This window comes from Sciurus vulgaris, assembly GCF_902686455.1.
Source record: "Sciurus vulgaris genome assembly, chromosome: 17".
Taxonomy (NCBI): Eukaryota; Metazoa; Chordata; class Mammalia; order Rodentia; family Sciuridae; genus Sciurus; species Sciurus vulgaris.
Window position 1 is genome coordinate 66,031,970 of NC_136478.1, and position 12,861 is coordinate 66,044,830.

Sequence of the window (12,861 nt, forward strand, 5' to 3'; positions counted from 1 at the left end):
ACATAAGAAGGTATGAATCTGAACAGAGACTTAAGCTCTGTGTGCACAAGTTCTCCTGGTCACCATGCAAAGACATCTCAGCACCTGCCTGAAGTCATGAAGATTCAAGAATCAACTTGTGCTGCCCTCACAGCAAAGATTTAGACACACTTCATGTCTTAACTATTCATACAAACCTTATTAAAATCTGTTAGTGAAAATAAAACCCTAAGTAAGTTTTCAAAGTGGGAACTCTGGAGAGTAGGGAATGCTATGTTTGGGTTGACAGGTCACATGCAGCCCAGGCCTCCTGTTCCCCTACAGGATCCTCTGGCTGGGACAGCCAGGAACTGGCAGGATGGCAGCCAGTGAGGTGGCTGTAGAAATCATCTTCCTGTCACAGACTGTGGTTGGAGCTCTGGGAAATCCTCTCTTCTCCTCCATTACCTGATCCTTTACTTCACTGGGTGAAGGGTAAGACACACAGACTTTATTCTTTGGCACTTGATAGTAGCCAACTTGTTAACTCTTTTGTGTAGAGGCGTTCCCCAGACAGTGGCATCTTTTGGAGTGACAGGTTTCCTCAGTGATTTTTTTTTTTTTATTGTAAACAAATGGGATACATGTTGTTTCTCTGTTTGTACATGGCGTAAAGGCATACCATTTGTGTAATCATAAATTTACATAGAGTAATGTTGATTGATTCATTCTGTTATTTTTTCCCTTCCCCCCACCCCTCCCACCCCTCTTTACCCTCTATACAGTACTTCCTTCCTCCATACTTGCCCCCTTCCCTAACCCTAACTCTAACCCTAACATTAACCCTTCCCTCGCCCCCATTTTGTGTCATCCTCCAATTATTAGCGATATCATTCGTCCTTTGGCTTTTTGAGATGGGCTTATCTTACTTAGCATGATATTCTCCAATTTCATCCATTTGCCTGCAAATGCCATAATTTTATCATTCTTTATGGCTGAGTAATATTCCATGGTATATATATACCACAGCTTCTTTATCCACTCATCAATTGAAGGGCATCTAGGTTGGTTCCACAGTCTGGCTATTGTGAATTGAGCAGCTAAAAATATTGATGTGGCTGTATCTCTGTAGTATGCTGATTTTAAGTCCTTTGGGTATAGGCCAAGGAGTTGGATAGCTGGGTCAAATGGAGGGTCCATTCCGCATTTTCTAAGGAATCTCCACACTGCTTTCCAGAGTGGTTGCACTAATTTGCAGCCCCACCAGCAATGTATGAGTGTACCTTTCTCCCCACATCCTCGCCAACACCTGTTGTTGCTCGTATTCTTGATAATCGCCATTCTAATTGGGGTCAGATGGAATCTTAGGGTGGTTTTGATTTGCATTTCTCTTATTACTAGAGATGTTGAACAATTTTCCATATGTTTGTTGATAGCTTGTAGATCTTCTTCTGTGAAGTGTCTATTCCTTTCCTTAGCCCATTTGTTGACTGGATTATTTGAATTCTTGGAGTAGAGTTTTTTGAGTTCCTTATAGATTCTGGAGATTAGTGTTCTATCTGAAGTATGATTGGCAAAGATATTCTCCCACTCTGTAGGCTCTTTCTTCGCATTGCTGATAGTTTCCTTTGCTGAGAGAAAGCTTTTTGGTTTGAATCTATCCCACTTATTGATTCTTGCTTTTATTTCTTGTCCTATGGGTGTCCTGTTAAACGAAGTCTGGTCCTAAGCCGACATGCTGAAGAACTAGACCTACTTTTTCTTCTATAATCTGCAGGGTCTCTGGTCTGATTCCGAGGTCCTTAATCCATTTTGAGTTCAGTTTCATGCATGGTGACAGATATGGGTTTAGTTTCATTCTGTTGCATATGGATTTCCAATTCTCCCAGCACCATTTGTTGAAGAGGCTATCTTTTCTCCATTGCATATTTTTGGCACCTTTGTCTAGTATGAGAAAATTGTATTTATTTGGGTTTGTGTCCGTGTCCTCTATTCTGTACCATTGATCTACGTTTCTATTTTGGTACCAAAACCATGCCATTTTTGTTACTATTGCTTTGTAGTAGAGTTGAAGATCTGGTATTGCAATACCCCCTGTTTCACTCTTCCTGCTAAGGATTGCTTTAGCTATTCTGGGTTTCTTATTCTTCCAGATGAATTTCATAATTGCTTGCTCTATTTCTGTAAGGATTACATCATTGGGATTTTAATTGGAATTGCATTGAATTTGTATAGCACTTTAGGTAGTATGGCCATTTTGACAATATTAATTCTTCCTATCCAAGAACATGGAAGATCTTTCCATCTTCTAAGGTGTTTTTAATTTCTTTCTTTAGTGTTGTATAGTTCTCATTGTAGAGATCTTTCACCTCTTTTGTGAGATTGATTCCCAAGTATTTTATTTTTTTCGAGGCTATTGTGAATGGGTTAGTTTTCCTAATTTCTCTTTCTGAAGATTCATCACTTATGTATAAAAATGCGTTGGATTTATGGGCATTGATCTTGTAACCTGCTACTTTACTGAATTCACTTATGAGTTCTAAGAGTTTTCTGGTGGAATTTCCAGGTTCCTCTAAATATATAATAATGTCATCAGAGAACAGGGATAGTTTGAGTTCTTCTTTTCCAATTCGTATCCCTTTAATTTCATTGGTTTGTCTGATTGCTCTGGCCAGAGTCTCCAGAATGATGTTCAATAGAAGTGGTGAAAGAGGGCATCCCTGCCTTGTTCCAGTTTTTAGGGGGAATGCTTTCAGTTTTTCACCATTTAGAATGATATTAGCCATGGGCTTAGCATAAATGGCCTTTACAATGTTAAGGAATATTCCCACTATCCCTATTTTTTCTAGTGTTTTGAGCATGAAGTGGTGCTGTATTTTATCAAATGCTTTTTCTGCATCTATTGAAATAATCATGTGATTCTTGACTTTAAGTCTATTAATGTGGTGAATTACGTTTATTGATTTCCTGATGTTGAACCAACCTTACATCCCTGGGATGAAACCCACTTCATCATGATGCACTGTCATTTTAATATGTTTTTGTGTGTGATTTGCTAAAATTTTGTTGAGAATATTTGCGTCAATGTTCATTAAGGATATTGGTCTGAAATTTTCTTTCCTTGATGAGTCTCTGTCTGGTTTAGGTATCAGTGTGATATTGGCTTCATAGAATGAGTTTGGGAGGGTTCCCTCCTCTTCTATTTTATGGAATACTTTGAGAAGTATTGAAATGAGCTCTTCTTTAAAGGTTTTGTAGAACTCGGCTGAGAACCCATCTGGTTCCGGACTTTACTTTGTTGGTAGGCTTTTGATGACTTCTTCTATTTCATTACTTGAAATTGGTCTATTTAAATTGTTTATGTCCTCCTCGTTCAGTTTAGGCAATTCATATGTCTCTAGAAACCTGTTGATGTCTTTGAAATTTTGTATTTTGTTGGAGTATAGATTTTTCAAAATAGCTTCTAATTATGCTTTGTATTTCAATCCTGTCTGTTGTGATATTTCCTTGTTCATTCCGAATTTTAGTGATTTGGGTTTTCTCTCGTCTTCTCTTTGTTAGTGTGGCTAAAGGTTTATCAATTTTGTTTATTTTTTCAAAGAACCAACTATTCATTTTGTCAATTATTTGTTTTGTTTCTTTGGTTTCAGTTTCATTGATTTCAGCTCTGAGTTTAACTATTTCCTGTCTTCTTCTACTTTTGGTGCTGTTCTGTTCTTCTTTTTCTAGGGCTTTGAGCTGTAGTGTTAGGTCGTTTATTTGTTGAGTTTTACTTCTTTTATTAAATGCGCTCCATGAAATAAATTTCCCTCTAAGTACTGCTTTCATAGTGCCCAAGAAATTTTGATATGATGTTTCTTGGTTCTCATTTACTCTAAGAATCTCTTAATTTCCTTCCTAATATCTTCTATTATCCATTCATCATATAATAGCATATTGTTTAATCTCCAGATGTTGGAATAGTTTCTGTGCTTTACTCTTTCATTTATTTCTAACTTCAATCTATTATGATCTGATAGAATACATGTTAGTGTCTCTATCTTCTTGTATTTGCTAACATTAGCTTTGTGGCATAATATACGGTCTATTTTAGAGAAGGATCCATGTGCTGCTGAGAAGAAAGTGTATTCGCTCTTGGTTGGGTGGTATATTCTATAAATGTACGTTAAGTCTAAATTATTGATTGTGTTATTGAGATCTATGGTTTCTTTGTTCAATTTTTGTCTGGAAGATCTGTCCAGTGGTGAGAGAGGCATGATAAAATCACCTAGTATTATTGTGTTATGGTCTATTTTGTTTCTGAAATTGAGAAGGATTTGTTTGACATACATGGATGAGCCACTGTTTGGGGCATAGATGTTTATGATTGTTATATCTTGCTGATTTATGCTTCCCTTAAGCATTATGAAATGACCTTCTCTATTCCTTCTGACTAACTTTGGCTTGAAGTCCACATTATCGGAAATGAGGATGGATACTCCAGCTTTTTTGTTGAGTCCATGTACATGGTATGTTTTTCCCCATCCTTTCATCTTTAGTCTATGGGTATCTTTTTCTATGAGGTGAGTCTCTTGCAGGCAACATATTGTTGGATCTTTCATTTTAATACAATCTGCCAGTCTATGTCTTTTGATTGATGAATTCAGGCCATTAACATTCAGGGTTATTATTTAGATAAGATTTGGTTTCCCTGTCATTTGGTTCATTTTTTAAATTTTATTTATTTATTTTTTTGACACAACTTCTTTCCTCCTTTATTTGACAATTCCTTTAATATAATTGCTCCCTTTGCAGATTTGCTTCTTTGTTTTTCACCTCTTCCTCATGCACTATTTTGCTGAGAATGTTCTGTAATGCTGGCGTTCTTTTTGTAAATTCTTTTAGCTTTTGTTTATCATGGAAGGATTTTATTTCATCGTCAAATTTGAAGGTAAGTTTTGCTGGGTATAAGATTCTTGGTTGGTATCCATTTTCTTTCAGGGCTTGAAAAATGTTGTTCCAGGCCCTTCTAGCTTTTAGGGTCTGGAGTGAAAATTCTTCTGATATCCGTATTGGTTTCCCCCTGAATGTAATTTGGTTCTTTTCTCGCACAGCTTTTAAAATTCTGTCTTTATTTTGTATGTTAGGTATTTTCATTATAATGTGCCTTGGTGTGGGTCTGTTGTAATTTTGTGTATTTGGAGTCCTATAAGCCTCTTGAACTTGATTTTCCATTTCATTCTTCAGATTTGGGAAATTTTCTGATATTATTTCTTTGAATAAATTGTTCATTCCTTTGGCTTGTTTCTCTAGGCCTTCCTGAATCCCAATAATTCTTAAATTTGGCCTCTTCATGATATCCCATAGTTCTTGTAGATTCCGTTCATCATTTCTTACCATCTTCTCTGTTTGTTCAACTTTGTTTTCAAGGTTAAATATTTTGTCTTCAATGTCTGAGGTTCTGTCTTCCAGGTGTTCTCTCCTATTGGATATGCTTTCTATGGAGTTCTTAATTTGGTTTATTGTTTTCTTCATGTCAAGGATGTCTGTTTGGTTTTTTTTCAATATCTCTAACTCTTTATTGAAATGATCTTTTGCTTCCTGTATTTGCTCTTTCAACTGTCGATTGGTGCATTCATTCAATGCTTACATTTGCTCTTTCATCTCATGGTTTGCTTCTCTGATCATTTTAATTATGTACATTCTGAACTCCTTTTCTGTCATTTCTTCTGCCATGCAGTCATTGGGTTTTTATTGATGTAACATCTAGATTTGTTTGCAGCATTTTCTTTCCTTGTTTTCTCATATTGTTCAGGTATCAGTGGACCACTGAGATATTGCAGATTTCCTCTATTGACTTACAATGTCCCTGAAAATTTCTATATATATCCCCCCTTAGCCTTCAGTAGCCTGAAGTCTTGGAGGAAGTTGATAATGCGGTGCTCCACAAGGAAGCTTCCTCTCTAGGAGTGGTGGCCTTCAGGTGGGGTATAATCCCTGCTAGTGGGCAGAGGTGCCTCCACTTGTTGACCAATGGTCATCCAAAGGGGACCTAGGCTGCGGGCTGAGTCAAGGCCTGTTTGGGCCTGAGTCTCTGGTTTTACCGTCCTTGTGGGGAAACCTCACCCGGCAGGGAAGACTCACCCGGTGGGGAGATCTCGCTGGTCAGTACCCTATTAGAGGTACCCCTCAATTTACAGCTACCGCCTGGGCTGGGCTGCCTTCCTCTGCAAAGTTCCCAGGGGCCCGGCCCTACTTCCTGGGCTTGGGAGCCTCACCCTTCGCAGATGAGTATCCTTAGGCTGCCCCTCCTCAGAGAATCTGCCCGCATTCCTGGAACCTTCGCTTCGCCCTAAGCCAGTCTCTGTGCGGCTCTTCCACCCAGAAGCCTCCTAGATCCTGGGACCCTGCTCTGCACCTAATCACCTGGCTATGCGACCCCTCCTCTGAGCAGCCACCTGGGGCCCCGTACAATCGCTCATAGACCCAGAGACCCGCCACACACCTCTTCCTCCAGACAGCCGCCCAGTATTCCGGTGCGGTCACTAGGAGTTCAAGAAACTCACTGCGTGCCTCCACCACCCACCAACCACCCATAGCCCTGGGCAATCAATCACTCCGAGTTGAAGTGACCCTCCCCATTCCTCCTCCTTCTCCAGATAACCCCACGAGTGTTCAGGAGCGGTCGCTCTGAGTGGCTCTGAATCCACGTGACCCACTGCACGGGTCCTCTGGGCAACCGCCCGGAGCTCTGGTGCGGCCACTCAAGACCAAGCGACCCACCACGCTTCTCCTCCAGGCAGCCCCCCTGTGTTCAGGCGCTGTCACTTTAAGTCCAAACAACTCACCACTCGCCTTCCCCTCTGAGCAGCCGCCTGGAGCGCTAATGCAGTCACTGCGAGTCCAAACGACCCGCCGTGCTCCTCCTCCTCCTCCTCCTACTCCTCCGGGCAGGCCACGGGGTTCAGAAGTGGTCTGAGTCCAAACAGCTCGCCACGCACCCCCTCCTCTGGCAACCACCTGCAGCTCTGGTGTAGTCACTCTGAATCCAAGTGGCCGCGCTCCGCTTCCTCCTCCTCATCCTCAGGGCAGGCCCTGGGGTTCAGAAGCATCGTTCTGAGTCCAAACAGCTCGCCGCGCAGCTTCTCCTCTGGCAACCGCCTGTAGCTCTGGTGCAGACACTCCGAATCCAAGCGTCCACATTCCTCCTCCTCCTGCTCAGGGCAGGCCCCAGTGTCCTGAGTCCACACAGTTCTCCTCGCCACTCCTCCCCTGGGCAGCCGCCGGAGCCCCAGTGGTTGCTCCGAGTCCCAGCGCTGTGCGGAGCGGCCTCCTTTATGGTGCTTCCAGTTGTCCGAGTTCACTGCTCCATCGGGGGGAGGGGCGTCTCGCCGGCAGCACTACTTCACAAAGTTTCCTGCGTTCCGGGACCACACTGTCCCATCCGGGACTCCTCCCAATGGGTGAGACTCACCCGGCTGCTTTGAGTTGGTCCCAAGTGTCTCAATATCTCCTCTTTTGAATCCTGAGTCCTGGAGCAACATGAAATGCAGCCACCCTCTAGGCCGCCATCTTGAAACCTCCTCCTCAGTGATTTTGGATGCAAGCTGATTTCCTATCTTCACAGGGTGGGCAGGGTGTGTCCATTTGCAGCACCTGCCTCCTGAGCATCGTTCGTGCCATTAAGATTAGTTCGTGGAACTTGAGATGGGCAGAGCTCAAAATGAAGGCTCCCCAGTACCTCGTCTCCTTCCATATTCCTCAGGTCTAGGGTTCATTGTGATTACACCACAGACCATCACGGTGTTAGGCATTGAGCCTACCTTGATTGCTCTCCTTACCTGATGCCCTGTGTGTGGGACTCATGCTCTGGGTCAGCAGCTCCATGGTGCTCATCCTGCACAGGCACAAGCAGAGAATGCTTGTCATAAGACCAGCTCCCCCAGGTCCTCCCTTGAGTCCAGAGCCATAAAAAACATCCTTCTACTGGTGAGCACCTTGTCTCTTTTTACACACTTTCCTGCAACTTTCAAGTTTGTGTGGGTATTCTGAACAACCTGGTCTGGTTCTTGTGGAACCAGTTGTTATTCTTGATGGGTGTTTCCTTCTGCTCATGTGCTGAGACTCCAGTGTATCCAGGTTCTGCTTCAACTTGATACAGAATAGAATAACCCGTGATGTCATGGGAAACTTGTCAATTGTAAGCTTTTGCACAATTTTTATTTTTATTCTTAACCAAAAAATTGTAAGAACAGTTATGTGCAGTGATATTACTTGTGAGTAGTGGTTTACACATAGACCTTGTATTTATGTTTGCATGTGTATATGTGTATATGTTTGTGCACATGAGCATGTGGGCATGCATACAGTTTGGATTATGTTTATAGTCATCAATCAACATTTCTGAAAAATTATGTGTAGCAAATGTACATTTCTGATTTAAACATACTAATAAATGGTAAGCACTTAAGTGTAAAATCTACTTTCTTTTATATTTTCCTGATATTCTGATTAAGTTGTTAAAACACATGGACTCTATTTTTTATTTATCTACTTTTATTTTTGTCTCAGCTATGTCCCTTGAGGGAAATATTAAAGTGAACTTTGTCAAACAAGATTTGTCTTTAGCCAGTGAAATCAGACCTGTATATTTCACATAATTCTGGACATAAGGGGAAGCAGTGATATACTAACATCCTCTATGACACAGATTGTATTGAATTACCTTTGTTGGTTGTTGTTTTATTTTTATAGTGCACATGTCATCTTTTCAAATGTTACTCAGTGTATAATCTTACTTAAGACACTGTCCACATTGATGACATAAAACCCTGGGCAATAGTATATTCTGTTACTAGTGAATTTATACATATATATTTACACTATTCTTATGGACAAGTCAGGCATGTGTTACTCAACAAAGCTATACCAACCAACCACACACCTTGCATTCAGCTGCTTTGTGGAAAAGCAGTGTCCTTGGTTTCTAAGATGAGTCCACTTGCCTGTCCTGTAAACATCCCCCAAAGTTACCAGAATATGACAATCATCTCTTTTGTATGTACTCTTTTATATTTGATTTAGAAAATTCTCTAAATTTAAAAATTTGTATTTCCATGTGTTACTGGTGATAGAATTCAACTGCAGGAATTTCACATAGCTAATTTTAGCATTCCTCTCTTGATGTACTCATGCTCTGGTTTGGGTATGATTTTTGATTCTCCATAAAGGTTTATGAGGTGAAAACTTCATCTCTGGAGTGTTGTATTTGGTGTTGGAACCTTTGTGAAGTGGAGTCAAGGAGAAGGGTGTGGGGTCCTGGGGCAGTCACCCTGGAAGGGACAAATGCTGTTCTCCCAGAATATATCAGCTCCCATGAGAATGGGGGTTCCACAGCAAGTGCAGGTGTCTCCAACGTCCCTCACTCCCTGTCCTGCCTGTCGTCTCTCCTGCACCTGCTCCACCACTGTGATTCTATCTGCTGTGAGGCCTCACCAGGTTGAGTAGATGCTGGCACCATGCTCTTGCATCTGAAGAAGTGTGAGCTAAGTTAATTCCTTTACCTGACAGAGCACCCAGCCACAGGTACTTGGTCCTGCACTAGAGACAGGTGAGCACATGGGAGTGTCTTATTCAGGGGTGTAAGAAATCCCACAGAAACCATGCCTGACACAGGAAATCACATAATGGAGTTTATTAAGCAAACAGTGTCTCCCTGCAGGGTAAGAGAGAAAATGAGAGGAAAAGAGAAAGGAAAGAGAAAGGGTGCACGCTAGAGAGAGAGTGGAAAAGTGAGGAGGATAAAGAAAGTAAGTCAGGGAGAGAGAAAGCATGAGAAAAAGATGGCGGGGTAGCTACCCTTAAGTAGTTGAATTCTGCCGGGCTCACAGGGGACCAATAATGGAGAATGATACTTGCAAGCTGACTGATGAATCAATAGCTAGCTAGGATGTTCACAGACTGACAAGTAGTTGGGAGGCAGGGAAAATGGCTGCACTGGAAAGAGCAAGGAGAGCAGCTTTCAGACTGTCAAGCTATGTTGTGATGCAATGGAGAGAGTGGAGAGAAGCTTTATATTACATTCCCCCATTTCTGTTTTTATAAGAAAATCTTTTGTTCTATAGTTCTTTCTGAAGCCTTCTCTCTCCTTCCTGCCTAAGTGACTAGGGCTGATTTTGCAGGTGAGATGTAAAAAGTCCATTCTCCCAGGGGAAGTCTTCAACTTCCAGTCTTCCAGAGGCAGATGGTTTTCATGGACTTCATTTCCTGGATTTGAGTGATCCCCTATTTCTACACTAACTGCCTGTCCCCAATTCTGGCTTCATTTACCCCTCTAATTTTAGGAACTCCTTTACTGCTGTAGGGAAAGGGGGGCGATGACCAATCTGGCTTCTTTGAGATGGAAGGGGGCAGCATGGGGCAAGCAGTTTGGAGTTCCCTTTTTAGATCATGTCAATCAAGGGGTCTTTGGTAGAAGTCTGGTTAGGGAAGAGCAGGTTGTAAAGGCATCTGGGGATGGGTGCTTCTATGAGAGAAGAACAAAAAGACATGAGTACTGAAATGAGATTAGCACAAGATAAATGTTGCAGAATTTGGAACATGCCAATGCATATCATAAAGATGACAGAAGTCAATAATTCCTCACCAGGGGGTGGAAGAACTGAGAAGTTGTTCCCATAACAAAGCCTAGCAAAGGCTGGAGAGGACAAGGTCTTTATTTGGGAACTTTAACACTGTCTAGGTTATCATGAATGTACACACAACATTTAGTAGAGATACTAGTAAACATTGATTAAGCCTACCTGTGTCTGTAGGCCTTAAAGTAACTAAAACTTTCTGACTCTGGCAGTTTCTCTTAATAGTTATCAGGCACATTTGCTAAGAATCTCTCTTTTGTAGCTCTTAGTCTTTATTCTAGTGGGCTACCACAAGTGTACAAGTTACACCTAACTATTATTTCTTTTAAATGCCCAAGAGTGGCTATATTTTGGTTTTAACTGTTTTGCTAGGTGTTTAAGATCAAGCTGGTCAAAGTGACTGTTCCTGTCTGTTAAAGAGTCAGCTGAGTTCCCACAGGGGTCACTCATAGAGAACTTAAGAGTAGCTCCTTAGCTCCATTAGTGCCATTGGTTAGGCAGGGTCTCCTCAATGAGTGGCTTCCCTTGAAAGTACCAGGGATGTCTCCCTTTTTCCTTGACCCTCCTCTGCATCAGGTGCACTGAGTGACTTTTCACCCTCTACTGGCCTCATCAATCTCCCTGTTTGGGAGGTCGTGTGACCCACAGTTGCAAACCTCCTTAGAGAAGTCCTCTTGTTCCCTGGACTCAGGCTGACTGAGGGCAAGACCCAAATATGGACTTTTATTGACCTCTGTGTTTAATCGTAATCTCTAAGTTTGATCTTAACTATCAAGCAAGCCAGTCTCACCAGTCATAAAGTAAGAGTACTGGGCTTTAACTTCAATGTCTATAACTTTACAGTTATTTACCACCATTTTTTTATAATTGAGGTCTACATTTTCTGTCCTGTAGGTGATGGCTTATTATTTATTTCAAGTTAATCTATGGTGTACTTCTGCAAAATATTAATCAGGCAACAGTTAGAGTTTATCAGAAAAATACAAAATGGAATCACCAACAGTAAAACATACAGTTTGCGCAATAGCTATCTTGAATTTTAGCTCAGTTATTCATTATATTCCCTGTTTGAGATCACAGTAATCTTTACAACAAACATTAAATTTTGAACACAACTTTAAATGAGTTAAAGTCTGGCTAACTTTGGAGCCATTCTAACATGCATCAGGGTTGTGAGTCAGAGCCTTATCTCAAGTAAGGCTTTTCACAAATCTTAGATAAAATGTTCTAATTCTGAAACTATTTTTTTCCTTTTTTGCCATGACAAGCATGACCAAAGGGACAAAGGAGTATCAGAGAATAAAGGTTTATAAACACAGATTTTGAAGATTAAGCTGAGATCAGGTGGAGTTCTGTTCTCTGATGGAAATGCATATCTGAAGAGTTATGACAGCAATCTTTATATATGTCTTGTTATTAGGTTAAAGACTATGTATCATTATACTTTGTTTTCAGGAAAGTTACAGAGACTAGGACATCTATGTAACTTTTTTATAGCTGCAAAGAGCAATGTTGGGAGTTCTGTGTAGCTCTCAAGGAAGTCTGCTGTCCAAAGTTACTGTACAGTGGGCAGGAACCAGAGAAGGAAGCTGATGAAACACTGGTTATCTAGCAAAAGAATTTCTCCCTGCCCAAGAGCTGTGTAACTGAGATCAATGTCAGAGCTGATAGGACTCCTGTATAGAGCCTTCCCAGGGAGAGTACTGCCACAGCAGTTAGGCATCTTGTGCCCCTGCACAGGAACACTCCCAAGCACCAGGCATGCCACAGTCATAAGGTCAGAGACCCCAATCTCAATCACTGTTGTCCCATTTCTGCTACTGCACATCACACTCTTTCTTAAATGTCATTTTAAGAAATTTACATATTGACTCCTGAGTCTATATGATCATTAGTTAACACAATTAAACATTATATCTAAAACATGAATTAAAGAAAGGATGAGAGAGCTTTTAAGTTTCCTTTTGTGTGGCAAAGTGGCAAAATGCTTTCACGATATTAACCTTTAAACAAATCAGGCTCTCAATAACTTTTAGAAATACATTTACATTTAATTTTTTTATAAAAAGTAACAAACTTTACATATACTCTATTGATGACAGGTCCTATAGTAGAACATTAAATAATGAGTTTAGAATTACCATTACAGACGAGTTTAATTTGGAGAAAAGCAGCTTCATACATTTTCTGCTTTAAAAGGTCATATACCTGGAAAATATGAACACATTTAATACACAAAGAAACATGTTTTTAAGTATGTTACTCTATGGAATAACTTTATAAATTA

The 12,861-nt window shown here is 40.9% G+C and overlaps 1 pseudogene across 1 annotated transcript; it reads left to right on the forward strand.

Moving 5' to 3' along the window:
• The first annotated feature begins 337 nt into the window (after nt 1-337).
• Nucleotides 338-8,093, forward strand: LOC306648543 (vomeronasal type-1 receptor 4-like; annotated as a pseudogene). The gene is made up of 2 exons: nt 338-565; nt 7,529-8,093. The product of its transcript is annotated as a vomeronasal type-1 receptor 4-like (transcript).
• The last annotated feature ends 4,768 nt before the right edge of the window (nt 8,094-12,861 follow it).